Source organism: Eublepharis macularius, chromosome 6, assembly GCF_028583425.1.
Source record: "Eublepharis macularius isolate TG4126 chromosome 6, MPM_Emac_v1.0, whole genome shotgun sequence".
NCBI classification, from domain to species: Eukaryota; Metazoa; Chordata; class Lepidosauria; order Squamata; family Eublepharidae; genus Eublepharis; species Eublepharis macularius.
In genome coordinates, this window is record NC_072795.1 from 133,314,913 (window position 1) to 133,342,032 (window position 27,120).

Below are 27,120 nucleotides of genomic sequence, written 5' to 3' on the forward strand. Positions count from 1 at the left end.
TCAAAACAGTGTATCAAGTGTTAGAAAAATGTGACATATCCATAACCATAGTGAAACATTTGTGGGGAAAGTATCTGGATTGCAAGTAACACAGGAGTGTGTGTGTGTGTGTGTGTGTGTGTGTTGCTCTAAAAACTAGATTATCTAGAAAGGTGCTCCATTTAAATTTCAGGACAAACTAATTTTTCTCCCATTTCCAGCAGAGGGCAGTATATAATTCTTCAGTGCCACATGACATATTAATTTCCTCCTCAGAATTAGACTGTGTTTAATGGTCAAACAGCTGTTACCTGGTCAGCAGCTAGGTGCATTTATTTAATTAGTTATTAAAACATTTCTTCTTCCACCTTTCCTTTTATGACTCACAGTGACTTACAAATTATGCAGTTAAAACCATAAGCTTATAAATAAAGCTTATCTGATGAAGAGAACTGTGGTTCTCGAAAGCTTATGCTACAGTAAAGTTGGTTCGTCTTGAAGGTACTACTGGACTCTTATAAATAAAAAATTCTTTAAAATGCTCCACAGAAAAACTCCCATGCCTGTGGATCGGGTGCCACTAAACGGCCTTGCAAACAGCAGAGTATCACAGCATTCCTACTATCACCAATTTTACTAGAAAAATGAGCTGACTTATGTATTGGCTGAGGCTGTGAGTGGAGAGGAGGGTATTTTACAAGTGAGCAGGCGGGAGAAGGGTGCACAGGAAGACAGTGCAGAAAGGTGCACAGCTCAGTGGCGTAAAGCATCCGTTTGGCATGCAGAAGTCCCCAGGGGACTTGTAGTAGGTGATGTGAAAGACTTTTGCCTGAGATCCAGGTAGGGTCGCCAGCCTCCAGGAGGTGACTAGAGGGCCGTTTCCACACTACTTACCTTCATCTGGAATGCTGCAGAACGTTGCGAAAAAAACGCAGAAGACAGTGTCTTCTCGTGCGAGTTTTGTGCAACGCCGCACAAAAGTCGCGTGAGAAGATGCTATCTTCTGCGGTTTTTTCGCGACGTTCCAGTGTTCTGGATGAAGGTGAGTAGTGTGGGAATGGCCGAGATCTCCCAGAATTACAACTGATATCCAGCCAACAGAGATCAGTTCCTCTGGAGAAAATAGCTGCTGTGGAGGGTGGATTCTATGGCATTATACTTTGCTGAGGCCCCTCCCCTCCCCAAACTCCACCGTCTCCAGGCTCCGCCCCCCAAATCTGCTGGAATTTCCCCTAGACCCAGGAGAATTGCTGCCTGTATGAGATGACAATAGTGACCTTGATAGACTGGTGGTTTGATTCAATATATGGCACCTTCCTATGTCCTTAAGTCCAAGGCTTGTATGTCTTGGGTTAGCAGCAGTTCGCCCTTCATTAAGGCCTGGGCCCTGATAGCTGCCCTATTTTAGAGTATGTTGAGGCCTGCCCTGCCTACTTGTCAGGGCTTGCCGCGGCTGCCGCTGGGCGTGGCACTGGGCGGTCTGCTCCTGACGTCACAGGGGGGCCAGGGACTCTGCAGGACCCTGCTCTGTGGAAGGAGGGGCGGTATACCTCACCCAGACTCCCTCTCAGTCCACTCGCTGGCCTGCTCAACCTGGCCTGCTTACCCTCTGCGTCCTCCTTCATCTCCTCCTTCCAGAACTCTCCTCCAAGCCTCCACCCTTGCATTCTACTGCTCTCACTCCACATCATCACTCCTCACTCACCCCCACCACCCCAGAGCTCTTCCCAGCCACCCTTTATAGGGTTTCCTCTCTCTGCCCCGCCCTCCTTCCAGGCTTGTTCCTTCTCCTGACCGGGCCCAGCTGTGCGTCCCTCCAGGTGTTTCCCTCCAACCACTAATCCCTCCTGGGCTCCTTTGCTTTGCTGGTAGGGTGGGGTTGAGTGCGAGCCATCCCCAGCTGAGGGCTCCTTGGCCTTGCTCACGAGGAGCTGCCCCAGCCAGCCTCTGTGCTATTGAGCTTGCCTGGCCTTGCTCACGAGGAGCTGCCCCAGCCAGCCTCCGTGCTATTGGGCTTGCCTGGCCTTGCTCATGAGGTGCTGCCTTAGCCAGCTTCTGCGCTGCCAGCTCAGCAATGCTGGGCGGGGCTACCCATCTCCTCCCCCAGAATGCCTGTGGCAGCCCCCCCTGGAGAGGCTTGGCTTCTAGCAACTCCTGAGCCAGGCTGCTGTCTTCTAGCCATGGTGTGGCTCTGGGCTGTAGAGGCTGCTTCCTCTCCCTGCCAGGTAAGGGCTCTGCTTGGGTTGCTGCTGCTGCTGCTGGTCCCACATTCCCCCTGCTGTGGCCCTTTCCCTCTGGCCTGCTTAGCCCCCTTTCTTCCCCCTGGAAGGTGGGACTGGCTGGTCTCTCCTTGCCCCCTCCACCCCTCTGAGGTTCTGGCCTTTTACCCCTTCCCCCTGGAGTAGGTAGGTTCTGGCCCTGGTTGCCGGCTTGGGGGGTGGGGTTGCTGCCACCCTTTTGTCCCCTGCTGTTCCCTCTTGTCAAGTCTGGGGGCTGGGGCTCAGACCCCGGACACACACCCCCTCTTAGCCTGGACGTCGGCTCGGAGGGGCCCGGCTCGAAGAGGTGGGACATGAAATCCGCATCCAGGTGGTTGGCCCCCCGGCGGTACACTACGGAGAATTGGAGGGATGCTTTAAACTTTGCTGACTGCAGTGATGAGATACAGGCGGTTAGTTGGCAGATATGTGGCCACACCCTGCATATGCTGAGATAATGGGACTGTGCATTAATAAGGGGAAGAGGTCACTGGGGAGGTGGATTGGCACATGGAAGGGCTGCCTCACCCTTCCCATGCCTGCCGCTTGAAAATGCCCCTTCTCCCATCTGGGCTCATTTCTAGTTTCAGAATCCACTGAGGAAGGAAGAGCCAATGGGTGTTTGCGGAGGAAAAGGGACCAGCAGGGAAAGGGTGAAACATCCTCCACCTGCCCTCCAATTCTCCCCTGCAAATGTTGTCCCTCAGCCCCTCTTAATTAGTTTTATGAGGGAATTATAGTGATGGGAAAACAATGTCTCCCTCATAACACTTAACTCACCCTTTGGCTCCACTACACTTTGTTCACAGGTGGCCTCTTTTTCCTCTCTCCTATTTTATATCAAATGCGTATATACTTCTGTCACAACTCACACACTTATGAGTTCCAACTGGGGTTGATGTGTGGTGGTGGGGAGTGCCCTCAAGTCAGAGTCGACTTATAGCAAGTCCTGGAGGGGTTTTCATGGCAAGAGACCAACCGATGTGGTTTGCCATTGCCTGCCTCAGCAACCCTGGTCCTCGTTGAAGGTCTCCCATCCAATCACTAACCAAGGCCAACCCTGCTTAGCTTCTGAGATCTGATGAGATCAGATTCGCCGGGGCTGGGTTGATGTACTGTGGGCTGATTTTCAAGAAGTCTGAGGGGGGGGGTCTCTTTGGCTCTTTCTTTTACCAGCTTAAGAATCTTTTTTTTCAAATGCGGTGCCCTTGCATTAATTCTCCTGAGGCACATCAAAGAGGAGTTGGGGAGACCTGTTTTTAGTACCACTGCTTCCTGGAACATATAAAATAATTGTGCAAAGAGCATCTCTGAGCAGGTGCAGAGTAACTTCCCCTTCCATTGGATAATCAAAGCCAAGCCCACACATTCGGTTTATGAAGTATGGCTTGTATAATAAATCTGTGGTCAAAGTCAACTGAGTTTATGGTATCCTATTCCTTTTCTTCTCCAAGCATTATGAAACCAGAACGATTCTGAGCATAGGAAAATACTGTTCAGTTGCAACAGGCACAACGGAGCAAAACAAGCTTGTTTCCTTTAATTCAAATGATGACTTCACCCCTGGCAAAAAAAAACCCCCTAGGAGGTTTATATAAGCCTTTCTTTTTCAAAATTCACAGAATTTGATTTATCTGTGCTTGATTAGGACACTGATTTAATATGATCTGAAGGCTTTCTCTTATACCCTAACCATCCCTTTCAGATTGCATATACAAATCATAATGTTTATGCTCAAGGCCTGTTGGCCGAATGAGTAGTATCATTAAAAAAGTAAAGTGAAGCTCAAAACATTTAAAAACAATTTTCAAAACAAATGAAAAATTATATGACACATTTATTTTAAAAGCTGAATGAATAAAGAGCATGAGAATGAAGGATACAAACAAATCTTCCTTCCACGGTGCCTGGATTCCACTCCAGCAGAGACCATTCTTCTTCCAGCTTCTAACGGCCAGCACAGCACCAGGACCAGGGGTGGAGCTGGGGGCAATGCCTGCCCCCCCTTCTCCCGGCCATGATCAGTCATAGAGGAGGAGGCAACAATCACTTGCCCGCCCTCCCCTTTCTAGAACCCGTTGTATTTTCCCCCACAATGGGCTTTGTTACTAGTGGTAACATAAGAAGAGCCCTGCTAGATCGGTCCATCCATTCCAGCATCCTAATTCATGCAGTGGCCGACCAGTTGCTCTGGAGAACCAATAAACATGGCATAGAGGCCGAGGTCTTTCCCTGATGCCGCCTTAGGGATGTCAGGCCACCACCTGGCATCCTCATAGTGGTTTGGCGGCAGGCCAATTTATTTATTTATTTCACTGGACTTCTATCCCATCCTCCCCATAAGGGGCAGATGTGAATGACATGCACTGTGTCAATATCATGTCCAGGTGAAATCCTGAATGCGGCATCAGGTTGGGAAATTCCTAGAGATTTTGGGGTGAAGATCTGAGATGGGGAGGAAACTGTGCTGAGTATACTGCCTTAGGTCCACCATCCAAATAACGTGTTTTTTTCCCCAGGAGAACTGATTTCTATCAGTGGAGATGAGTTGTAATTCTTTAATATCTACAGATCTCACCTGGAGGTTGGCAACCCTACTCAGTTTCCAGACCTACTTCCTCCCCCCTCCCCCAGTTGTCTTGCCAGCCCAGATGCAAGGGCAGGTGTGAGGGCCCAACTGGCAGGAGAATGTTCACTTGAAGTGGGCAAATGGCACGCCCGCACGACCTACTAGAGCTGGTATTCAATTTTTTTTGTGCATCTGTATATGGAGGCTCTCTTTATTCCTCATGCCTAGAAGCCATTAATGAATTTAGGGCCAAGCTAGATAGGCAGGTTTTTAAAGACCCAACTCGAGTTCCCTGCAGCTACACAGCAGCTCCGGGGAGTAGCTGTTAAAAATAAAGGAGAGCCTAAATGGCCTCAGGATGCCTCTGTGGTGGGAGAAGGAGCTCCTCTCTCCTCCTCAAGCCCTTTCCCCATGTCAAAAGAGCAGGGAAAGGAGGTTTCCCCCCTTTTTCCTGCTCCATGTGGAGCAGTAAAAACAGGGAAGGGAGACTTCCCCTGTGCTATTGTGACACGGGGAAATAGTTTGAGGGAGGAGGAAGGAGCCCCTCCTTTCCCCATGGAGGTATTCTGAGGCCATTTGGACTCCCCTTTATTTTTTAATAGCCATTTACTTTTAAACTGCTGTGTGTCTGCGGAAACTCGAGCTGGGTTTGGGACACCTGCACATCTAGAGAGACCCTTATTCTACATGTTTAACCGTCTATGCTTGTGGCCATTGTTATAACCACTGGCAGTGAATTCCACAGTATTCCACTTGTGGAATTCCACAATTCCACTTGTGGACTAAATAAATATTTTGTTTTCTCTGTCCTGAACATATTGCCCACTGGGTGCCCCTGACTTCTAGTAATATTATGAGAGAGGGAGAAAAAACTTCCTCTATCTACTTCCTTTACCCCATGCACAATTTTTAAACCTGTATCACATCCCTCTTTAGCTGTCTTTTTTCTAAACTGAACCATCCCAAACACTTCAACCTTCCCTTAATCATCTTGATTGTCCTAGTCTGTATTTTTCCAGCTGTGTCATATCCTTTTTGAGATACAGCAACCAGAAATGAACATACCAGGTCTGAAGCCCTACTCTGAAGCAAGTCCAAAGTTGCGACACCTCTATTTGGCTCCATGACCAGCTGCTCCAATGCACAATTTATGATATCTAGAAACTTTGTTTCTATGACGTGATTCAAACGTACATTTCCCAGTCCAGCACAAGAAAACAATGAAGACACACACACACACACCCAACACACATTTTGTGCTCTCTTACAATTATATTTAATGGATGTTTGTATCTTTTTATTTTTGGTAAGGGATTTGGGGAACTATTGGGGGGGAGGGGCTGAAAAACAGGAGAAAAACATTTCAAACGAACAATAAATCAAATATGCATATATGATATTTTACAGGCAATGCTGGTCTCAGCATTCAGGGGAATCTGTCAGGCCTGGCTAGGGGATTCTCAGACTCTCCATTTCATCCAACACGGTTGTATGAGTTAAAGGTCTTTATTTAGATAAAACTCCCTAGAAGTGTGCTGATACATAGTAATTGCCTGGAATGCTGAAGCAAAGTCTTCCCTGAGAGGTTATACCCCCAGTCCCCTCTCCCCCTGCCCCCGCCCCAGTAAATATGCATTCACAGTTATGGCAGACAGGCTGGCTTGCCTGCCTGACAGAATCACTATTCAAGTTATTGGTTGACAGTGAACAGATTGGCTTGCTTACTTTATAGTACAAAATAGGGGTTAGTATCGGAAGAGGATCTGGGAGACCTACGGTTAAATCCCTGCTCTAGCCCAAAGTCATCCAGCAAGCTTCCATGGTGATCACACACTCTCAGCCTAACCTGCCTCGTAGGTTATTTCAGGATAAAATGGAGGAGAGGAGAATGAGGTAAGCCGTTGGGGGTCCCCACTGGGGAGAAATCTGGGGCATAAATAAATTGAATAAATATTATAGACAATCACAAGGAAATATTGCAGAAGTGGTGGGAACTCGTACTTTCTGATTGCAGTGTAAATACGTCGTTGTGATGTCTCTTTGAACAGTAGGTTTGTTGTCTCATGACTTATTTCCAGGATAAAGATGTTCCCATCACCAAATAATTGTGAAAAACAAGCAGCTCTGAACAGACGTTGCCACTGGAACTGCAGACAAATTGTCTGTGGCAAACCACAGAAATCTAAACAAATGCTTTGGCTGGTGAGAGAGGTCATCCAGATGGGGTCACTTGTGGGGGTGTACTAATAAAACAAATGGTAAATTTGATTTGGTAATAGCAAACTGGAGGGAAAAATTGGTATTCCCCAAATACCGAATTGATACTCTAGTTCTGTTTGGTAATACAGAGCAAATTTGTTAAAATTTGGTCACTGTTTCCTATGAGAAGCTCAATTTGGGTATATCCGGTGGCTGGTGTATGTGTGTCATTTTTTAACCAAATTTTCAGGGTACCTACTCCTGACTGTCCTCTAAAGAACCCCCTCCCCTTGCTCCAGTTTTCCTCTGGGAGCTCAGGGGCAGGGGAATGGCAGGTCAGAGCAGCAGCAGGTCCCTCTGTTGTTGCTATGGCTGGAGCTTCGCTGACATAGTGGCTGTCTCTGGAGCAGCTCCCTAGGGGCAGACAGCCTGCCAGATGCAGGGTGCCCTGGGAGAGAGCAGCAGCTGCCTGCCCCTGGACGGTCTTTCAGGGCCCTTGTGTCCGATGGGCATGTGCCTGAAAGAATGATTTGCGTTGCCTGCTGCTGGCTTTCTCCGGCTCTTCAGCCAGCAAGGGGAGCCTGAAGCTGGCAGGCGGCGAGCAGGGGCAGAAGGAGCTGCTGAGGCTGCCGCTGCTGCCACAGCTACTACTCCATCATCCGTTCTCACAGAGATATAAAGGAATCTCTGACTACACTTCCAGGTAAACTTGCAAAGCCCCACCACGTGTACTGCACTCTTGTAGAGAGCAATCCTGAGGCTCACCTTGCCACTGGTGCCCATACGCAAGTGGACCTACAGCGCTGCTTGTCGACTCCATAAGAACTTTTGCAGGATGCAACAGGGAGCACATGCCTCACTGTTCCCCTGACAAAGGCCATACGGCCCCCACAACAGACCCACAAATGGCAAGCAAAGGCAAGGCCAATGTGCAGTCCCCAATCCCCACCCATTGACACCTCCATCCCTCCGACAAGAGAGTAGACAGCTGGGGACCCACTGTCCAGGGTCTGCAGCACGGCCCCCAGACTTGTCGGGAGGAGAGGATGGGAGACAGCCAGGAGACAGCTACCCAGCCGCCCCAGCAGACCCCCAGGGCCTGGACCTACCTACACAGGAGGGAGGGAGAGAAGCCCTACCTACTCAAGAGGAAGGGAGAGAAGCTCCCAAGCCCCAGAGGGCTAGAAGGGGGCAGGTGGAGGCCAGCTAGCCCCACCCTCCAGTGGGAGGATAGGGGGCCAAGTAGGGAGAATGGGGTCAACCCTGAGGGAGTCAGAGCAGGGGGAGAGGGCAAAGGCAGTGGGGACAGGGCCCCAGCAGCTATCCAAGCGGAGGCCTTACCAGCCAGGGAGGAGAAGCAGCCACAGCAGCTCAGAGCCACACCCCAGCCTACAGCCCAGCTAGAAGGCAATAACCTGGCTCAGGGGATGCCAGGAGCAAAGCAACTCCAGGTGGAGCTGCCTGAGGCATTCTGTTGGAGAAGCTGGGCAGCCAGCCAAGGGGCCACAGCTGGGCCTGCCTTCAGCAATTAGCTCAGCCAGAGAGGCTTGACAGTCAGCCAACAAGACACAGCTGTAGCGGGCCAATGCAGCCAAATCAGCTACCCCAGCTGCAACTGCTTGAGGCAGCCCAGGACAATGCTGGTAAGCAAATGAAGGGTGTGGCCTGGTAGGTGGAGCCTGGGATGAGGGGTAGGATATAAGGAAAGTCCACCCACAGCGAGCAAGCGTGCATGCAAGAAGAGGCAAGGAGGATGGTGGAGGAAGGAGATCAGGGAGATCAAGGGGGAGGACTGGATCAGGTTGAGCAGGCCAGCAAGTGGACTGAGAGGGAGTCTGTGTGATGTATACTGCCCCTCCTTCCACAGAGCAGGGTCCTGCAGCATCCCTGACACCCCTTTGATGCAGGGCCAGGCATGCTGGCGCCCTGCCTAGTGGCAGCTGCAGCAAGCCCTGACACCCACATCAAGGCATCCGGCTCAAAGAAAGCCATCCCTGGAGGGAGTTTTGTGTCAGGATGTGGCCCAGGAAGCTGGACCCTTGTCACAAGGGTGGGCTGTGCCCTGGCCACAGCACCTGTGGCCTTGTGACACCCTCCTGTGTCAGTATGGTGTGGTCCGCTGAAAAGGGCTGACCTCTGCCACCCAAACATGTACACATGAGTGTGAGGAGAATAGTCTGTTCCCTGACCCCACCCTAGCCAGGCTGCCACAAATGATCTCTTTATACAGGTGAGGTGGGCATCCTGGTGATAACCACTTTCTGTTGTGGCCTGCTGGGAAGGTGTTCACAAGGATCTCAGTCTGGGGCTTGCTGCAGCCACTCTGTGCCCTTCCGCTATTGCTGGCCAGATTCCCCATGCCTGGGCAGAAGGGCCACTTGTGCACAGGCTACCTGGGCTGGTCTAATTGGAACTGTTAACCCAACAAGTACTGACAAAGAGTTGGTGCATGCTCGCACAACTACACGTGTGATCCAATCTCCCCAGACTGGTATTCCACATGGAAGTACCGATCCAGGGGTGGGTACAGCCCTCCCACCACCTTTTCTTTCAGTACTCTCTGGGTTAACGGTCTCAGTTGAAATGGGGGACTGGCAGGCAGCCACCTGTCCAGTTTCCCACTTTCACTTTTGAAGAGAAGAACCCCACAGTGGTTAACTCCCCCACCCCACCCCTGGTGCAGGTGTACCTGTAGTGCAAAGACTGGCCACTCCCCACAGATCATCCTTGCTCCCCTGGACAAAACTCCCATCTTCCTTACTTCTCAGACTCCAGTGTTGCAGAGGGGGTTGATAGCCCTCCACCTCATATGGGTGAGATCCTACATCCCACTCCATTTCCTACACCATCATGCAAGGGGGGAGGGGGGAGGGGGGAGGAAGCATGCAGAGGCAGCCTTCATGGGACCGGCAGACTCCTGCTCTGTTTGGGAGCTGAGCCCCTTTTGAATCGGGTCAGAGGCACCTGGTGGATCTTCGAGGTCGCCACATCCCTGGATCATCCCCAGGGATGTACTGCAAGGCTGCCCTACAGGGAAGTGGGGGCAAGCAGTGGCAAGCGAGCAAGCAGACAAGAAGAGAGTTCTTGTTCTACACAGACTTTATTGAGCTGCCAGGAGTGGGGCAGCTGTCTTGCGAGCTTGCAGGGGATGGGACTATGGCTGTTTATGCTGTGGATGGAGCCAGGAGATCCTCTCATGCACATATTTGAGGTCCAAGATGTAGCCAGAGGCTGGCTGAGGGTTCACTCCTGGCACTGGGCTGGAGAGATGGTTGTGACTAGGGATGTGCGTTTCGGCATTCAGAATGCCGAAAGAATGCCGAAACAAAAGTGTTTCGGCATTCTTCAAGAATCCCGAAACGTTTCGGGGAATGCCGAAACGTTTCGGGATTGCCGAAAGAAAAACCCGAAACGTTTCGGGATTCTTTCGGCATTCTTTCGGCATTCGAGAATCGCCATTTTGATTTTGCTAGCCGTTTGCCTTAGCAAGCGGCTAGCAAAATCCTGCTGGAAGCAAAGGCTTCCTGCAGGCTCTTAGCAGAGGGGAGGGGGGGAGAAGGAGTGAATCACTCACTCCTTCTGTCACCCCCCACCCCTCTTGCAAAGGAGGATAGGGAATCCTGCTTTGCCTTGCAAATGCAAGGTGCAAGCATTGCATTGCACTTTGCATTTGCAAAGCAGCAGAGATTCCCGCCAAAACTAACAGGTAGGGGAGGGGGAGCAGGAGGAGGGTGGCTCTTGGAGTGTGGGTGGGGAAAGGCAGGGGACTGGGGACTTTAGGAGTCACCAATCCCACTGCTGCATTCTCATGCCAGCCAATAGATTTAAATCTTTGGCTGAGGCTGCAGCAGGGGATTTAAATTTGGAGCAAGACTGTCTGGAACACTTCTGTTGCTGCTGCTGCTGAGCTGTGACCGAGAGAGGAGAAGAAGAGAGACTGCACCTGGAGCCTGGAGGACATCTGCCTGGAGGATCAACTGTGCTGGACATCCTGAGAGGACACCTGGTAGGCCTTTTTAAAATTTTTGTAAATTTTTTTGATGCTGGGCAATGTGCTGCTGTGGCCTGCCTCTGCAAAAAGGTGTTGCAGTTTATTCTTGGCATGGCCTGGGGGACAGGTTGGGCAGACAATGTTTGATGGTGGGGTGGGGGTTTCAGCATTGGTTGTTGTGCTTGCCTTCTTTAAGCTTGATCCACTGTTTTAAGATTAAAACAAGAGTGTGCCAGCTTTGGGCCTACACAGGCCAGAAGCCTTTCTTCTGGCTGGCTCTCACAGTTGTGCTTCACAATCTGGAATGGTGTGGCTTGCTTTTCTGTGTCTGGTCCCCTGCTTGCAAGGATTCCCAACAGGCTCCGTCCTGATCAACTGTGCCAGCCTGTGGGCCACACACAGGTATGGCCTGGGGGACAGGTTGGGCAGACAATGTTTGATGGTGGGGGGGGGGGGGTTCAGCATTGGTTGTTGTGCTTGCCTTCTTTAAGCTTGATCCACTGTTTTAAGATTAAAACAAGAGTGTGCCAGCTTTGGGCCTACACAGGCCAGAAGCCTTTCTTCTGGCTGGCTCTCACAGTTGTTCTTCACGATCTGGAATGGTGTGGCTTGCCTTTCTGTGTCTGGTCCCCTGCTTGCAAGGATTCCCAACAGGCTCCGTCCTGATCAACTGTGCCAGCCTGTGGGCCACACACAGGTATGGCCTGGGGGACAGGTTGGGCAGACAATGTTTGATGGTGGGGGGGGGGGGGTTCAGCATTGGTTGTTGTGCTTGCCTTCTTTAAGCTTGATCCACTGTTTTAAGATTAAAACAAGAGTGTGCCAGCTTTGGGCCTACACAGGCCAGAAGCCTTTCTTCTGGCTGGCTCTCACAGTTGTGCTTCACAATCTGGAATGGTGTGGCTTGCCTTTCTGTGTCTGGTCCCCTGCTTGCAAGGATTCCCAACAGGCTCCGTCCTGATCAACTGTGCCAGCCTGTGGGCCACACACAGGTATGCTGCTTTGGCCAAGGTAACCCTTTTTGGTTGCTGGCCTGGCACTCACAGTTGTGCTTCACAATCTGGAATGGTGTGGCTTGCTTTTCTGTGTCTGGTCCCCTGCTTGCAAGGATTCCCAACAGGCTCCGTCCTGATCAACTGTGCCAGCCTGTGGGCCACACACAGGTATGGCCTGGGGGACAGGTTGGGCAGACAATGTTTGATGGTGGGGGGGGGGGGTTCAGCATTGGTTGTTGTGCTTGCCTTCTTTAAGCTCGATCCACTGTTTTAAGATTAAAAAAAGATTGTGCCAGCTTTGGGCCTACACAGGCCAGAAGCCTTTCTTCTGGCTGGCTCTCACAGTTGTGCTTCACAATCTGGAATGGTGTGGCTTGCTTTTCTGTGTCTGGTCCCCTGCTTGCAAGGATTCCCAACAGGCTCCGTCCTGATCAACTGTGCCAGCCTGTGGGCCACACACAGGTATGGCCTGGGGGACAGGTTGGGCAGACAATGTTTGATGGTGGGGGGGGGGGGGGTTCAGCATTGGTTGTTGTGCTTGCCTTCTTTAAGCTTGATCCACTGTTTTAAGATTAAAACAAGAGTGTGCCAGCTTTGGGCCTACACAGGCCAGAAGCCTTTCTTCTGGCTGGCTCTCACAGTTGTGCTTCACGATCTGGAATGGTGTGGCTTGCCTTTCTGTGTCTGGTCCCCTGCTTGCAAGGATTCCCAACAGGCTCCGTCCTGATCAACTGTGCCAGCCTGTGGGCCACACACAGGTATGGCCTGGGGGACAGGTTGGGCAGACAATGTTTGATGGTGGGGGGGGGGGGGGGTTCAGCATTGGTTGTTGTGCTTGCCTTCTTTAAGCTTGATCCACTGTTTTAAGATTAAAAAAAGATTGTGCCAGCTTTGGGCCTACACAGGCCAGAAGCCTTTCTTCTGGCTGGCTCTCACAGTTGTGCTTCACAATCTGGAATGGTGTGGCTTGCCTTTCTGTGTCTGGTCCCCTGCTTGCAAGGATTCCCAACAGGCTCCGTCCTGATCAACTGTGCCAGCCTGTGGGCCACACACAGGTATGCTGCTTTGGCCAAGGTAACCCTTTTTGGTTGCTGGCCTGGCACTCACAGTTGTGCTTCACAATCTGGAATGGTGTGGCTTGCTTTTCTGTGTCTGGTCCCCTGCTTGCAAGGATTCCCAACAGGCTCCGTCCTGATCAACTGTGCCAGCCTGTGGGCCACACACAGGTATGCTGCTTTGGCCAAGGTAACCCTTTTTGGTTGCTGGCCTGGCACTCACAGTTGTGCTTCACAATCTGGAATGGTGTGGCTTGCTTTTCTGTGTCTGGTCCCCTGCTTGCAAGGATTCCCAACAGGCTCCGTCCTGATCAACTGTGCCAGCCTTCGGCCCACACACAGGCCTGCTGCTCCGGCTTTGGTAACCCTTCCCGTTTGCTGGCCTGGCACTCACTGTTTTGCTTCACATTCAGGTTGTTTATCGTTGGTGGACCTCTTCTGGACTGGACTGCACTTGGTGGACATCGGCCTGCAGATCTCTGCGTGGAGGATCAACATTGCTGGACATCTGCACTGGTGGACTGGTAGGGTTGTTGTTAAATTTGGTTTTTGAGCTTATGTCTGCTGCTGTGCCTACCTGCGAGCATATGCTTTGGCTCTGTCTTTATGGCTTGGGCCGGGGGGGGGGCATTTTCTGGTTGGGCAAGAGGATATTGTTTGGGGGTTAGGGGGGCCAGCATTGATCGCAGTGCCTGCTTTCTTTCATGTTTCATTTTTCAAGTTTGAGTGTGGGGTGGGCATGAACTGCTGTTTCACAGGACTAAAAAATGAGTGTGCCAGCTTCTGGCCTGCACAGGCCAGAAGCTCTGCTGGGTGGATGTGTTTTGTTTTGCTGCTGGTTGGCCCTAGCCTTTAAGGGGGGGGGGCTGACTTGGCTTGTGCAACGGGGCCTTGAATTTTGGGGTTGCGTGTGCGGCGTGTGGTGTTGACTCTGCTAACATTTCCAATTTTCTTGACAGCATCGTGGAGGAGAGGAGGACCAGCTGCAAGACCGCCTGAACATCGCTGGACTGCAGGACTGGTGTTACTGTGAGCGAGTCCGGGTTCACATTTGGGTGGCCTTGGGGGTGGGTTCTTGCTAGCTTGGGAGGGGGGAGGCTCATCTTCAAAACACCACATCCACACCCCACACCGACATACCACAGATACATCGGTCCCGCTAAATAGTGTCTCTTAGGTAGGTAGGCCAGTTGGTAGGTGATCAGTGGATAATTGCCCTCAACATAATTATTAGGGAAACCGAGCCTAGTTTTTTTTAAAAAACTAAATAGGGACTCAGCAGGGAAAGCATTAGTGAGTGAGTGTTAGGTTTGAATTCCATATATATATATATATATATAAAAATTTGTAATAGCTGTCAATAGGCTTCCCATTAGTGCCCCCATAACTAGGGTTCCACCGCCCATCTCTGGCACCCGTGGTGGTGCCAGGCCGGCCCGGGCATACTAGTGTGTGAGTGTTTAAGGCTTTGTCACCTGTTATTGGGGTTTAGGGCCAGCTCAATTCCAGAGGAATTCAGCTGATTGGCAGGCTCAGGTTCCCTGACATAAATAGGGTTGCTTAAAAAGGCACTTGATTGTTCATCTCCAAGTCACAGAGCCACTAGAAGCACAGATTTAGAGCAGGTTAGTTAGGTCTTGAAAACAAAGTTGACCTTTGTTTTCTAAATCTTTTCTGATTAGTTAGGGTTGAATTTGGGAGGGGAAAGTATGTCGGAGAGGAAAGCAGAGAGGGGCCCCGGGGGAAAGGCTAGGGAGAAATCTAGAGGGGAGGAGGGGAGGGGGAGGGGGACTGCTGCGGCAGCCCCTCCATCTGAGCGGAGGAGGCCCTCCCCTGCGCTGCTGCCGTTCACCAGCCTGGCTTCTGGTGACAGGAAGAGGGTTCGCAAGACTCTCTTTCCTGAGGCAGCTGCTGGAGGGCCACCCCCAACCCGGGTGCGTGAGGCAGGGGCTGGCACTGGGCAGGGGCCTGCTGCTGAGGCTCCTCCTCCTCCAGTGGTTGCGAGCCAGCTGCTGGAGGAGGGGCAGCATGTGGTGTCTCCTGGGATGGGCGCGGAGCACATGACTTTCCCTGCGCTCCCGCTCACCCCAGGAACCCAGAGGATGTTGGAGGAACTGCCCGTGAGACCCCCCCTGGGGCGGTCCACCCCAGTTTCCTCTGAGGCCAGCAGCAGGCCTCTCGCGGCTGTGCAGGAGGAGAGGACGCGGGAGGAAGAGGCAGAGACTGTGGTGGAAGAGCCCACATCTCTGCCCCTTCAGCCTCGTCCATCCCCACCTGCCCGGCCGAGAGTGGGACACGGTGTGTCCGGCCAGAGCACCTCACAGGAGGTGCCGCAGGGTGGTCCCGAAAGCGCTTCTCCTGGGAAGCGTGGGATGCCCTTTTCCTCCGAAATCTGGAAGCACTTCCAGGCAACGGAGGATCCCCGAGCAGCCCTGTGCCTGCATTGTAGGCAGCGCGTCAGCCGTGGCAAAGATGTGTGGCATCTCTCCACGTCTGGGATGAGGTACCATATGAAGAGGCACCACCAGGCGGTGCTTCTTCGGGAGGAGGGTTCGAGTGGCGCCGCACGGCCGCCAGCTAGCCAGAAGGAGGCAGGCTCCTCTGGTGCTCTCCCCCCAAGGGTACCTGCAGGAAAGGGACGCCAAGCCTCTCTCCCGGAGATGCTTGGTATGCAGGGCGCTAGTGTGCCCAGAGAGGGGATCCGGAGGGCGAGCAGGCGCATCACGCGCCACATCGTCAACATGATAGCAGTGGATGGGCAACCGTATTCCGTAGTTGAAGACTTCGGCTTCTCAGGGCTGCTCCAAGATTGCTTTCCCTGGTACGCCGTCCCTGCTCGCACGTCGTTGAGCAGATCGGTGGTGCCCTCGTTTTACAGGGCTGCCAGGGATCATGTGAAGGCACAGCTGTCCCGGGTTGCCGGGAGAACTGTGCACTTCACATCGGACATCTGGACCTGCCCAAGTGTGCAGCAAGCGTACCTCTCGCTTACTGCTCACTGGTGGGAACCCGAGTCGGTTCTGGGTGGGGGCCGGGGGGAGGTGCCTAGCACAGCTAGACAGGGAAGGATGCGAGACCGCCAGGCCGGCTACTGCAAGGCCTTGCTTCACGCCGAGGTGCTCGACGTGTCCCACACGGCGGAGAACATCGCTGCCACCTTAAGGAGACAGTTGGACGAGTGGATAGGCCAGGGACCCGCCACCGTGGGATGCATGGTGACGGACGGTGGCAAGAACATGAGGGCAGCGGCGCATCTAGTGAGCCGAGAGAGCGTCTACTGTGCCGCTCACAAGCTTCACCTAGTGGTGAGAGATGCGCTGGGGTTGGGCTCCTCGAAGGAACCCGTGGATACCCGGACCCGTGAACTCCAGTTACTTGTCCAGAAATGTCGGAGGCTCACGGGTCACTTCTCGCGCAGCGTGAAGGCCACGCACGAACTGCGCCAGACACAGGTCAGGACAGGTGTGCCAGAGCACGCTCTGATCACTGACGTCAGCACTCGCTGGAACTCCACCTGCGCCATGCTTGAGCGCTTGGTGGAGCAGCAGGCCGCACTCCACGCGTGGCTCTCCGAGCACCGCGGTGCGAGTCAGGTGGGTGAGTTCAACCGGGAGGATTGGCTCACCATCACCCAGACAGTGGAGGTCCTGAAGCCCTTCAAGGACTTCACTGTGGCGGTCTCGTCAGACACGGCGACCCTCGGTCTGGTCATTCCCCTGGTGCACACGCTCCAGAGGAATCTGGCCACCCTTGCAGACCGGGTCGCGCCCCGTGCTGACCTTGTTCCAGCGGTGCGCGCATTAGTGAGAAGGCTGCAGCAGGGCATAGCTGCCAGGCTAACTCCTCTCACTAAGGAAGAGTCATACATGTTGGCGACCATGTGTGACCCGCGCATAAAGGGCACTTTCGCCGAGCGGGACGGGAACCTCACCCAAGCCAGAGACGGGCTCTGCTCTTGGGTGAGGCGCAGGCAGGCCAAGAGGGGACGCCTGTCGACAGGGGGGACGCAAGAGGGGCCCTGCCGTGCGGGTCCCTCTGACGCCCCCTCTGCGCAGGCCCCCCCCGAGGCCACCACCAGAGTGCCGATGGAGATGGAGATGCTCCGGTGGGCCCTCGTCCCCTCTGGGGTCGTGAGGACCGTGAGAGAGGATCCGGCGGAGGCGATGGTCAGGGACTACCTCGCGGAGCCCTGCGAGTCGCTCTCCACCGATCCGCTCAGCTACTGGGCCAGGAAGGAGTCGGTCTGGCCGGACCTCTCCCTCGAGGCGCAGCGGCTGCTCTCATGCCCTCCGACGAGCGTGGAGAGCGAGCGCGTCTTTTCACATGCGGGCGACATTGTCGGCCCACATCGCACTCGCCTTCTCCCATGGAGAGTCGAGCAGTTGACCTTCCTGAAGGTCAACTCTCGCCTCTTCGATTTCTCAGGACTGGACTTCCAGAGTGACTGAGGTGAGCCCAACTTGTGGCCTGCATCCTCTATGAGTCCAATCCTTTGGAATCGCGCTCTCCCCTGTATAAAACCCTGTATATACAGTTAAAACCGGCCAGTAGAGGGAGGGTGGTTAGGAACCAGTGGCAAAGGGAAAACACCCAGCAATTTGAAAGCCCCCCCCCCAGGGTATTCAAAACATCTCCCATCACTGAGACATACCCTGTGGGACCAAATTTATTATGAGAAATAATGCCCCAGAAACATGGATTGCTACTGGAGGGAGAAACAGGTTAGATAGGGATTGCTTAGGTGTTTTTATCAGATGAACTCCTTGTAAAAAAAAATTGTAGAAGAATTGTTGTACTGTTTTTTGAAAGTTGATGTTCCGTTCATGTAAAAAAAAGGAAAAAAAACCAAAAAAAAATGTTGTGATTATGTTTTTTAAAAGTTGATTGAATGTTCATGAAAAAAAAAAAACCCAAAAAAATGTTGTGATTATGTTTTTTAAAAGTTGATGTTCTGTTCATGTAAAAAAAAGGAAAAAAAACCAAAAAAAAATGTTGTGATTATGTTTTTTAAAAGTTGATTGAATGTTCATGTTTAAAAAAAAAAAAATTTGATGTTAATGTTGGGTTTGCATGGTTGGGGGATGCGGGTAGAGTGGTGGATGGGCACCGGCCAATGATGATCTCTCACAGATGTTCCCAGGTAAATTCTGAGGCTGGTGTGGGGGTGGGGGGAGACCTCTGCAGAACTGCTCCAGAAATACCATTGTCCAGTGCCTTGGAAGTGCCCAGTTCAGCTTTGTGTGTCTGAACTGAAAGCACAGCCACAGGAAATGACATAGGTTCTGCTGGACCCTGTTGCAGTGGTTCCCCCACCCATTTAGTCATGTTATGGAGGGAGAGTTGTATTAGGCTGGTAGTTATGATCATCTTCTGTTTCCATGCCCTGTTGTGCCCGCTCACTATGTAACCTGCTGTAATGTTCAAAACTTTACTGTTTGTCCATTTCAAAAGAAAAATTGTGTTTAAGATTCTCTGATGTGTAGTTAATTGTGTTGTGTTGTGCTATGAGGGACAATAAGTGTAATATGTTGTGATTTGTTGACCACTTGTAATTTGAAAATGAGAAAATAAAGGTTTTTTAAACTTAATGATTGTGTGTCTGTGTTCCCTTCTTTGATGGGAGGTTGGTTCCCAGCATAGGGAACAATGGGGCAGGCTGGCCAGCCTGTTCCTGGGGTACTGGGTGTGGGGCAGCTGAGGGTGGTTTTGGTTCTGAGAGGGGCTGAGTGGAGGATTTGGGTCTGTGTGTGGCAGCTGGGGTGGGGGAACTGGGTTTGTGTGGGGCTGTAAGGAGTGGACTATGGGGGATGAGAGCACTGGTTGTCCCTTGTGCCCAAGTAGGCCCCTGCTACTGTCCTGGTGTGGGCTTCCATGCCTCTATCAGTTGCTGGCCCTCCTTTGCCATCTTTTTCTGAAATTTTCCTAGGGCTGCCAAACTCCTGGTTGGGCTTGAGTTCAGGTTAGAGAGAGTAGTTCCCTACAGAGAAACTGGCTGCTTCCAAGGGCAATCTCTTTAGAGGGCAAATGCGGACCATGGATTCTGGGGGAGATCCCTACTCAGATTTTCCTTTCCACAAGTCCCACCCCCAAATTGCCAGTAACTTCCAAGGCCAGAGTTTGCCACCCCAGAGAGATCCCGTTCCCACCCTCTTAGCCTTGGCATGAAAGTTGTAGCCCCCATGGAACGCTTCCAGGTTCCTGATTCCAAGCCCAATGACACCAATGTAAGACAATCCAGACCTCCATCAAAAATGGATTTTAAGTAGCAGTGGGATTGGGCTGCATTTCAGTCATTCACATATCTGGTTGTGTTCCCAAACATTTAGCTTATGTTTTTTTAAATCAGCGTATGGCACTTAAGGACACTTTTAAATGGTTCTAAAAACATTTTTTTATTATGAAGTATTTAATGTGGCATTGATCAAGGGCAGGCCTTTTGGCCAAATGAGCAGTATCAGTACAGTAAAATTTAGACAAAGCTCATAGGAGGAAAAAGCATTCACACTGTGAAGTGGGAAGAAAGTTTCAATTTACATGTACCATGGACTCCGAAAAAGACATGTAAGTGGCATCCAGACCAAATCAGGCCTGCTTTCTCCCTTGAAGATATCAATTGATGATAGTGCTTATGTCACATCATGAGAAGACAAGGTTCACTAGAAAAGACAATAATGCTAAGAAAAATTGAAGGCAGTAGGGAAAAGAAGAATACCCTAGATGTGGTAGATTGACTTCGGTTTGCAATACATGGACAAGGTTTTTGGGATACTGTGGAGCTCAATATAATTCTAAAGTACACCACAAGTGATTTGAATGCATAAAACATACAGACACATACACATAAAATGTATATACCCCCTCCCCACCAAATTAAAGGTTTATCTTATGCCCCGGTTTTCTCCCCCATGGGAACCTAGAGTGGTTTACACATTGCTGTTCTCCCTTGATTTGTTTCACCCTCATCACAACCAGGCTAACAATAGACAGCTGCTCCATGCCTCACATTGGAGTGACTCCACCGATGGCCTTCTTAGTTGTTGGAGGGGGTGGAGGGGGGGGAGGAAGGAAACAACGCACTCCTGCCCACTCTATCTGGGGCCTAGGTGACCAAATTGCTTGGCCTTGGCAAGGAGCCAGTGGTGGGGCGGCACTGGTTCTGGGGCCCCGTCCAGAACATTTGTCCAGGGCCCCAAAATCACGTAGACTGCCTCTGGAAAACACAACACAATTGTTTACTTAGGCTGAGCCAAGAACATCCATCAAGCCTACAAGGCACAGAATCAGAGTCTGCCAGATTCTAGACCAACTCTCTAGCCATTGCACTACAGTGGATATCTAAAAATTGTTCATACCCCCACCAGCAACTTGAACATTTTTCTCCAAAAGGCACAACTTGGCTGGGTCTCAAAAAGGACTATGATGCATGGGCCTGTCAATGCATACTGGTACTAAGGCTCTGGCCGGGGGGAGGGGGGCATTGTGCCAATGCCACCCTGGCTTTGGAAGGGGACAGTAAAATAGAAGAAATAATCTAGCTTCAGTGCCTCCCCCCCTTCTCTGTCTCTCTCTCTCTCTATAATGTGAGTGAAAACATTACTATACCATCACTGAAGCCTACAGGATACTTAGGGTCTGTTCACACACGCATGATCATTTAATGGCAATGCTCTGGCATGATGATGTCTGTTCTAGGAGGTGATGTGATCATCACACAAGGCTGGGGAGCACGCACAATTCACAGCAGGCAGATTTGGGCCACAAGGGATCCTGCTTTGGCCTGTAGGGCCCAAATCAGCCCACTGCAAAGCACAGGCATACTCTCAGGGCAGCCAGATGACATCAGTGACATCACGGCAGCAGCCCCTGGAGCGTACCTTGAAGGCTCATTCACTGACTTTCCCCCTTCGGGGTGATAGGTGAGAGTGGGGGATCCCCCACCAAGGGGAAACGGATCCCTAATTGTGTCTGAGGTTGTGGAAATCAAATGGGTCATTACCTCCATATTGCTTCTGTCTTTGAGGGACTTACATGCACATTATATTTAACTCCAGATTTCTTGATTGTCAAGGAATGCATGTGGTGGGGGGTGGGGGGAAGGGTGGGAGAAGGGCACCTGAGGGTGAGGGTGGCATTTGGCATGCAAAATGCCACCCCTGGCAAGACAAGCCTCTCCCAGCTGTCAGTGGTAGAGATGAGAGCAGAGCACCCACTTGGGGAGGCCATGAAATGGCCCCCCCAAGTGGGAGCAGGCTGAGCCTTGGTGGGGGGATGGGAGGAAGGGTGGGAGAAGGGCCCCAGAGGGTTGGGGGGGGGATTTTGTTGCTGTGGTTCCCCCCCATTAAGTCATGTTATGGAGGGAGAGTTGTATTAGGCTGGTAGTTATTATGATCATCTTCTGTTTCCATGCCCTGTTGTGCCCGCTCACTATGTGACCTGTTGTAATGTTCAAAACTTTACTGTTTGTCCATTTCAAAAAAAAAATTGTGTTTAAGATTCTCTGATGTGTAGTTAATTGTGTTGTGTTGTGCTATGAGGGACAATAAGTGTAATATGTTGTGATTTGTTGACCACTTGTAATTTGAAAATGAGAAAATAAAGGTTTTTTAAACTTAATGATTGTGTGTCTGTGTTCCCTTCTTTGATGGGAGGTTGGTTCCCAGCATAGGGAACAATGGGGCAGGCTGGCCAGCCTTCTCTGCGGGTGGTGGGGGGGTCAGGGGGGTGGTTGTCTGTGTGCCAGGGCAGGTGCTCTTTCCCAGGGACGATTTGGCACTGCCACCATTGTGGCACCCCTTGTCTGTGCAGAACTGCCCTGGGAAAGAGAGTTTAGGGGTTCCCAAAAGGGGAGGGCAGGCCAGCCTGTTCCTGGGGTTATGGTGGGTGTGGGGCAGGTGGGGGTGGATTTGGGTCTGTGAGGGGCTACTGGGGGGATTTGGGTCTGTGTGTGGCAGCTGGGGTGGGGGAACTGGGTTTGTGTGGGGCTGTGAGGGGTGGACTTTAGGGGCTGAGAGCACCTACTTGGGGAGGCCATGAAATGGCCCCCCCAAGTGGGAGCAGGCTGAGCCTTGGTGGGGGGTGGGAGGAGGGGTGGGAGAAGGGCCCCAGAGGGTTGGGGGGCATTTTGCATGCAAAATGCCACCCCTGGCAACACAAGCCTCCCCCAGCTGTCAGTGGTAGAGATTAGAGCACCTACTTGGGGAGGCCATGAAATGCCCCCCCCCCCAGTGGGAGCAGGCTGAGCCTTGGTGGGGGGTGGGAGGAGGGGTGGGAGAAGGGCCCCTGAGGGCTTGGGGGCATTTTGCATGCAAAATGCCACCCCTGGCAAAGGAAGCCTGCCTCTTCATTTTTTCCCCATAGGAAATAATGAAGAGAGATCAGCAGCAGCATGCTAACAATATGCTGCTCCTTTGCTTTCTTATGGGGAGGATGGGGGGACCTGCTTTGGGGGGCCATAACATGGCCCCCCAAAGTCCAATCTGTCTGAAACTTGGGTAGTTGTTAGAGAAGGGTTAGAAGAAGGTCCCCACCAATTTTGGGCTTATTTGGTGGGAAAATGCCTCCTCCAGGCGTCCTGAAAGACGGAGGCATTTTCCCAGCAAAAAAACCCGAAAGAATCCCGAAAGAATGCCGAAATAATGCCGAATCCCGAATCCCGAAAGAGATTCTTGTTTCGGCTTTCGGCTAATGACGGTAGAGAATCTTGTTTCGGGTAATCCCGAAACAAGAAAGCCGAAAGTTTTTTCCTTGCACACCCCTAGTTGTGACAGGAAGCCCCCCAAGACCAAAGGCTATGTAGGATAGTCGGAGGGCGGATTGGGTGCTGGGAAAGGGGTTTGGCTGCCACAGGGGCATGAGCAGATTGGTTGCTGCAGCAGTTGGCATCCTATGCTCTGCCAGGCTGCTGGGGCAGGGCCAGCTGCAGGGGGGTGGGAATTGACTTTTCCCTTGCAATGGGAGTCTATGGGCTATGCCACCTCTTTCATGATGTAAATTTGTGCCACTCACGGGCATTTTCATGCCCAGAACAGCTGAGGGAGTGGACTAAGTCACACCCCAGCCTGCCCCCTGGCCTGCTGACACAGGGACTTATGCCTTGGTTATGCCTAGGGTTGCCAGCCTCCAGGTAGTGGCTAAAGATCCCCCGGAATTACAACTGGTCTCCAGGCCACAGAGATCAACTCACCTGGAGAAAATGGCTGCTTTGGGGAGTGGACTCTATGGAATTATGCCATGCCAAGGTCCTTTCCCTCCCCAAACCCCACTTTCTCCAGGTTTCGCCCCCCAGATCTCCAGGAATTTCCCAAGTTGGAGCTGGCAACCCTAGTTATGCCTGTATCTAGCTGCCACAGCTAGAGTTGCCAGCTCCAAGTTGGAAAATTCCTGGAGATCTAGGAGGTGAAACCTGGATAAACATGGAGAAAATAGGGTTTGGGGAGGGAAAAGACCTTGGCATGGCATAATTCCATGGAGTCCACCCCCCAAAGTAGCCCTTTTCTCCAGGTGATCTCTGTGGCCTGGAGACCAGTTGTAATTCCAGGAGATCTCCAGCCACTACCTGGAGGCTGGCAACCCTAGCTGCAGCTGAACCCCATTGGGGGATCTGGATAGAGTGGTGGGCCATGGTTCTGTCATGGAGGGTGGCGGTTACAATGGCGTAAGTCCAGGATATGCCATCATTACTTCTAGTCAGCTTTCTGGGCACTTTTGCCCTCCTCCCCAGGATTGTGCTGTTAAACAAGACAAAAGCACACACTATTGGGATAACAAATGACCTCACTAAGACGGGAACATCTTGGGGCCCTGCTAAGCGTAGGAGTTGTAGTCGGCACTGAGCATACTGTGGCAATATTATTCTAACCCAGTTGACTGCCTGATATGAAACTGAGTTACTTTTTTCAGGGGCCTAATTTATGAAGGATAACACAAGCTGGGTTTACATTAACTGCAGGTTGTTAACAATAAATGAATTGAGAAGACAAAAGAAGCTGTTTCAGTCAATGGGAACCAAAATGGGATTTTTTTAGCGATTAAGTCAGCCAGCTAAGACTGACACTCTGGTTGTTAAGAACAGTGGATAGACTGGCCTGTGCTTGTGGCCGCTGATTCTTAGTTGGTTCCAGGGTTTTTTTTCTGGGAAAAGAGGTGCTGGAACTCAGTGGGTTGCCCTCAGAGAAAATGGTCACATGGCTGGTGGCCCCATCCCCTGATCTCCAGACAGAGGGGAGTTTAGATTGACCTCTGTGCTGCTGAGCGGGGCCACCAGCCATGTGACCATTTTCAAGAGGTTCCGGAACTCCGTTCCCCCGTGTTCCCCCTGAAAAAAAGCCCTGGTTGGTTCCCTGAATATCCCTGTGGCTGATGTACATTTTTTTAAAAAATCATGCACAGCAAGCCATCTCTTTGCAAGATCTGTGCAAACTGGAAGCCAGTCCCTTTCGGTGAAATAGGATTTACTCCCAAATAATAGTCATTTATTCATAGGACTGCAACATTGATGTGCTAAACTGATGTTCTCTCTGAACGCGGAAGCAAGAAAACTTATCCACTGCAAGTGTTCCATGGACTCTGCATGCAGACAGCCCTCCAAAGCAGCTGAACAGATGAAATGGGATAACTGACACCACAGTTTCTGTACCATGTTTATGTACCATGCATCTGACGAAGAGAACTTGATTCTCGAAAGCTTATGCTACAATAAAATTGGTTAGTCTTAAAGGTGCTACTGGACTCTTTTTGATTTTGCTACTACAGACTAACACGGCTAACTCCTCTGGACAACTGACACCACACTCTCCTAGGAGGAAAGTGAGATGGGAAGATATGGCTAGGCAGCTGGATAGGCAGATGCAAATCGTTCCTCCAGTCACAAGCCTGCTGTCAACAATCTTTGGGGGTGGGCAGCTGCAGCTTTGTCCCTGGGCGTCTTGCTCCCAGGGAGCAGCTCTGGATTTGCAAACGCTGCTGCTGCCGCCGGCTTTCTCTGGCTCTTCAGGCAGCAATTCTAACAGAGAGGGGAAGGACACGGGGACTTCAGTTCCCAGGAAAAGTTGCGAAAATGATCAAGTGTTCTACACGTGAAAAAAGTCACTTGTAGCTTAGCTCTCAGTCCTTACTCAGAACTTCCCTTCCTCATGGAAACTACACAGAGACTTGTACACAATTATTTTCGGCAACTAAGGATTTTCAGCAATGAGAAATCTCTAAGCTTTTGGTTGTCTTGGTTGCTTATCTCCTGACAAAGTCTGTCCAGACTGCTTGTCTCCAAATGTTTTTAGGCCAACAGGAAATCCAGCTTCCTCTGGACATGTTCAGAGATACTAAACAACTTTTTCTTGTTGTGGCCTAAGTGAGGAAGGATGATTTTGTCATCAGGTTATAGTGCGAGTGAGCACATACGGACCACTAACATAAGGCTTAACTGTGGAATTTAACAACTATTGTCATTTAAAAAAAAAGAATTAAAGAAACAAACAACCAAATATTCACAGTGTGTTTTTCAAAGTGTCGTTGAAGGATATGAGGGAGAACTTGAAAAAGAAGACCCGTTTGTAAGACTCGTGTGGGAGCCTTGCTTTGGGATCAGGAAACAACAGCTCAGCAAGATAGGGGGGAGAGCCTACATGGCCAGAATCACTTTTCTTTATTATAGTGTTACTTCCGTGCCTCTGAGATCTCTGACAGATCCCCTTAAGAATTTAAAGAAAAACACATGGTAGGAGACAGAGAAGAAACCCAAGGAAAGTATGAGTGGAGAAAATGATTTAAGAGAAAAGGGGGCATGAGAGGGATATGAGAAAACCATCTAGAAAGGAACTGTGAGAATGGACAGTGAACAAGACAGCAGTGTATTTATCTTTGTCCAATCCAACTGACATCCAGCCAATTCCCTCTAAAAGACGAACTGAACTCTCTCTCACATACAAACTCTTTTCCACCTCAAACTAAGCTTGCCAACCGCTGGATGGGGCCTGGAGAGCTCACAGCATTATAACTTATCTTCACACTACAGAGAGGAGTTCCTCTGGAGAAAATGGCTGAATGGGGAGGTGGGCTCTACAGCATTATACGCTGAGCTCACTCCCCTCCTCAAACTCCCCCATCTCCAGGATCTGTCTCCAAACCTCCAGGAATTTTGCAACCTGGAGCTGGCAACCCTACCTCAAGCCATCATTTTAGCTATTTTTTTTTCTTGATAGGGTCTGAGCTGCACTAGGAGAAGACTAAAAATTGTTTTCGAGTGGCTAACCACCTGTTCTCCTGGAGTTACAACCGATAGCCAAACTACAGAGATCAGTTCCCATGGATTAAATGACAACTTCAGAGGGTGGATTCGATAGAATTAAATTCCTGCTGAGCTCCCTCCTCTCTCCAAACTCCACCCTTTCCTGGTTCCACCCCCAAATCTCCAAGAATTTCCCAACCTGGAGCCAGCAAGTCTAGTTCAACCCAAGTTCAACTCGTTCTTCCCATCTGCCCAAGGTGCATCTTAAATCACAAAAGCGCACACACTTTATGGTGATTTGGTAGCATCTTCAAATATGTCATCATCATATATAGTTTAGCCCTGGTTACATGTAGCTGCATAACGAATAATGGGATTTCTCAGTGGAACCATTAGCAGCTCCACAGGGGAGGTTGAGGGCACAATAACTTTGGCTCCTTTTCTGCATTCTGCATCTAGCCAAGGACCCTACAGTAATCAGGTCTATGAGATTTTGAAAGCCGAATTGCACGTTTTCAGCCTGAGTTTCATACTGATTCATACATATGCACCGTATAAGTGTGTGTGTGTGTGTGGGATGGTCTAGGAAGACCCCCCCTTGCTGCTGCCTGGTTCAGGAGCAAGAGAAACTGAAGAGTGGCAATGACATCACTTCTGGTCATGTAACCGGAAGTGATGTCATGTGTTGCTGCAACACTGAAACATCCCTCCCAAACCTCTATGATAAAAACAATAGAGTTTAGGGGGATTGCTAGAGTGTCACAGCAATGCTATGATGTCACTTCCAGATGCTGTGGAAATTTAATTGGTCCTTAAGGTGCTACTGAACCCGAATCTTGTTCGTCTACTACA